This window comes from Centruroides sculpturatus, unplaced genomic scaffold, assembly GCF_000671375.1.
Source record: "Centruroides sculpturatus isolate CEXI.00-Female unplaced genomic scaffold, Cexi_2.0 scaffold195, whole genome shotgun sequence".
Taxonomy (NCBI): Eukaryota; Metazoa; Arthropoda; class Arachnida; order Scorpiones; family Buthidae; genus Centruroides; species Centruroides sculpturatus.
Genome location: NW_019384511.1, coordinates 649,793 through 654,217, shown reverse-complemented (window position 1 = coordinate 654,217; position 4,425 = coordinate 649,793). Strand labels below are relative to the sequence as shown.

General features: G+C 36.3%; 1 long non-coding RNA gene across 1 annotated transcript; it reads right to left on the bottom strand.

The window, feature by feature from the left end:
- Positions 1-1,056: 1,056 nt before the first annotated feature.
- On the bottom strand, positions 1,057-3,724 carry LOC111622411. The gene is made up of 2 exons (XR_002756267.1): positions 2,514-3,724; positions 1,057-1,256 (listed from the first exon to the last, which is right to left on the bottom strand). It is a non-coding gene; the product is annotated as an uncharacterized LOC111622411 (long non-coding RNA).
- Positions 3,725-4,425: the final 701 nt, after the last annotated feature.

The following is a 4,425-nucleotide window of genomic DNA, read 5'->3' as shown; positions in this document are numbered from 1 at the left end:
TTTCGTTACTGAATGTGAGCAATCTGCTGGGGATGCATCCGAAGAAGACTTTTATGGGATGCTGGACGGTATTTACTTGAAGAAAACTCCACGTGACCAGCCGTTTGACTGCTCGAATCCCTGACTAACTTCCAATGTTCCGTGGTTTAATCCACTTAGTTACTGGAGGGTATTTATTAGAATTAAGAACCGTTAGGACGTGAAAAAGCCAGTTGTTAGATGTGGAAATTAAAGATTTTTCACGGGGTAACACTTTCGATTGCACGCAGGCAAGTGCTATATGCTGCCTGTCACAGTAATTAAGCGAATATAATTAATACATACTGCACATACATATACTGTATATCTATCCTTTTAAGAATTGTTTAATTTTTGCCAATAGATGGCGGTACGTGTAAACCAGCAAATCCAAGGTCAATACGTACTCAAAACGTTATTGTGTTGCACCTAATTGTAAAAGTAAGTCTACCGANAATAAAATATTGTGCGATTATTTTCATATAATTAAAATTAATATTTATTTATTTTTTTAGAAAATACGAGGGAAGCGGCGCTTCCACCGCTTCTAATGACAGCACGCCACTGATTAACTTACATACATTCAACTTGGATTTTACACAAATTGCAAAATTATACCCCGATTTACGCGGTTATCGCTCGGTCCTACCGATCGCGTAAGTTCGGGGTATTACTGTATCTGCATACAGAATATTGAGAGAGGAACGATTTCACCGAAAAAGGGAAAAGGTCGGCGGTGGACGATTCACTGCCGAAGAAAAAAACCAACATTTAAAACAACGTTGTTTAATATTTTGCCCAAAAACCGGCGTTATCGATCACCATTTTAATTCTGGGCATGTTGGGCATGATATTTACCAGCTGCTAACATATGTTGCTGTTGTTGAATCTTTCCTATCTCTCGCAAAGGGCTTCCCAGATTTCATCCGGTGTGGAGGCATTAAATGGCTCTCTTACCATCTCCGCCCACAGATATTCTATGGGGTTTAGATCATCTCCCCTTCCTAGCCAGTTAATGACGTCACTGTTGATTTGACATTCTAGCCAGTTTCTAGTTAATCTGGCTGTGTGAATCGAGGAGCGATCATGGATGAACGGGACCTTTATACTGTAGATGGATTTTTCCCTTTAAAGGGAAAAATCGTCCTCTAGGATATTTACGTATTGGGCGGCTGTCAGGTTTCCATTTATTCGCACCAGGGCACCGGGACCGGGTGCAGTCATCCATGCCCATACTCCTGCAAAACAAAAGAAAGAAAGAAAAACTTAAAAGCACGAGAATATGCATATAATTATAAATATCAGCAGCGCAATTTAGTTTTAATGCTTATGTTATTGCATTGGTTATACGCTATACTTATTTCTAGCATATTTTATAATTGCTTTCATTTGAACTACTTGTACACAGGTTATATTAAACTATTGAAAACAATCTGATGATGTTTAAATATTAAGAAGATAATTAAGATAATAAGTATATTTGTATTTTCGTAATACTGTAAGACAATTATCAATTAATTATGACCAATACCTCACACATTATTATCGACTTTTCAGAATACTCTTATCTTTGTAGAGATTTGCTATAGTATCCCATGCTTCCTTGGCACTTGTACGATGTTGGATATCGACTTTAACGTGGTCCCCAACTGTCAGGGCTATCGTTCCTAACGCCCTTCGATCAAAACGTTTTTCCTTTGCCGTCGGATCTCGATCTGTTAACGGCGTCTCGATCGTTGCCCACAGATCTTCCTTCATCAACAGCATTTTTACGTAGAATTTCCATGATGATAAATTGAATGAACCATCCAGTTTTTGGAAATTGACGAACCCTTCCTTTGTGAAAGTATCGCCATGTAAATTTTCCATCTCACACGTTGTCTTTCAGATATTCCCACCAAACATCCAGTATTACACCGAACAAAAATTATAGAGACATTAGTGGGTTACTAGGCCCATAAACTTTTGGCACATGACAGCCACATACCCTAACAATTCCAGAGTTCTAAGCTCGTATGAAACACTTTAAGACACGTTTAGAAGGAAGGTAAACAAACGCCAGTGAGGGGCCGAGCATCGGCATGGAACGGAAAAGATTATAGATCGAGTTTGTCCTTTAGTAATGTCATGTAATATAAGTAAAAATAACTATTTCATTACATCATTATTTCATACAAATAAAGTAAATTCTTTAAATTAATAATATTTTGTTAAACGGAGGGCATTGGCCATAATAAACAACACACCAGATGCTAGGATAATTAAAACTTATATCTAAATTAATCATAATTTGGCAAAAATTATCCGTCTAATAAGTGGAACTTGATGTCGACAGTGTAGATTATTGCAAACCGAGTAAAAACCGATTGGACACGAAGCGTAGGAGTAGGACTGCTTCAAATCCTGCCAAGATTTCTTGACACGGGTAAATATCGGTTCAATATATATTCAAAGTAAGAATTATTATATCAGTAAGAAAAGCAAAAATATAGAACCTTATCTACTGAGAAACTTCTGCTTCTTTGCCTTGGGCATACGTATTTACTATTGTGCCTTTCACCTCGGAGCCGATGAACCCAAACAACTCCAGTTGTATCGCTAGAAAATTTTTTTTTCCATCAGAAACCTGATGTTTTGCCATTCGTCAGTCCAATGACGGTATTGGTAGGCAAAGCCTAAACGGCCAATCAGAATTCACATTCGTTAAATTTTGCTTCTGGGCAGCCCTTCTCCCCCTGAAGATTAAACTCCCTTAGTCTAATAATAGAAATAAAACTTTATTAAGAATATTTTATTATAAGTTCATTACATTTATATGAATGCATCTTTTTAATGTCTAGGTATTATACTCAAATGCTATATACCTCCGCTTAACCGTATTTATAGAAACAGGTAAAGCTAATTCTGATTGAAGTATCCTTACAGACAAACGTATTATCTTCGCAACGCTGTTTATATATTGATCCTCTTCGGTAGTGAATCGCCTTTTGTGTGAAAGTAGTGAAAGACCTTTCGCCTTTTTCGGTGAAACCGTTTCTCTTTCAATATTCTGTTTACAGATTTTAATCACTGTTCTTAAACTAATTTTAAACATTTTTGCTACATCTTTGACTGTTGCACCTTCTCTGTGCTTAATTTTCGAATGTCCTTTGAGGTTGCTCGACACATTTTTCTAATTTATAACTAGTCGAATATCACAACAAAAAAACTTTAATCACAGTTGATCGTATAAGGTAGAAACTCAATCCTATGCATTAACAAGACTTTTGTCCTTCCTTGCCCACTTTTAAACTCCACATCTCTTCTCTCCACTAGCTCTACTGTACTCCCACCTCTACTCTAACTCTCCTGCCACACTCCTCCCTCTCTCGTTTCTCCCACCTTTTTTCTCCCCTTTTTATGGCTCTTTATCTATCACGTGCTTGAAGAGTTTGGAGTAACTCACTCCTGTGTGAAGCATTAAAAAATAGTCATTTCACAAGAAAAGAGAAAATTTTCAAATATTATGCTCAAGCAGGCTAGTTATTGAGCAAGCATTTGGTCACTTATTTAGGCAATTTCAACAACTGAATCATTTGTTTATATTTTGGGTTGATTGAATCCCCTGTTATTATTACAGATTGCATTTTACACAACTTATGTATATTAGAAAATTATGAGTATTTAAATGCTTTCAATGATTCTGCATCATCTTGGAATGCAGTTGTGTCTGAAACTTTTCCAAGACCAGAAGATAACACAGAAGATACTGTGTAAAAAAGAATTTTATGCTAAAAGAATGCTAAAAGATTGTTTTACTGGCAAACTGTTGACTTTTTACTGTAAGCATTAACAGATTTTGTTGAGGTCTTCCTCTATTCAACTTAACTTTGTTATGGCTACTATTAAGGAAAGCTCCTTGATTTTTACTTATAATCAAAGGAAGAAAAACTTTTTATAATAATTTTCTCTTTTACCAATATAGCTACAAATTTGGCTATTAATTAACTTATAAATACCAAAATCAAAAATGTGACCAGATTAGAAACTATACATTGGAGTAAGTTAATTTTAAAAACTTCCAATCTGGTCATCTTTTTAATTGTGATGTGACAAGTCCTGATTAATAGCCAAATCAGTAGCTGTGCTGACAGAAGAGAAAAATATATAATCCTTGAATTTTAAGTTGACATCACGGCTGTGGAGTCGCGTAAAAATCTACCGACTCCAACTCTGACTTTTTCTTACCATCCGACTCTGTTTCATATACTTAACAAGTTGGTAAGTAAAAAGAGAGTCGGAGTCGGCGGATTTTCTGACGACTCTGACTCCGGCCGAAACACCACGACTCCGACTCCACAGCCCTGGTTGACATAGCAACTTATCATAGCAAAATTGGACCATCAATGATAATCAGATATTCTACTT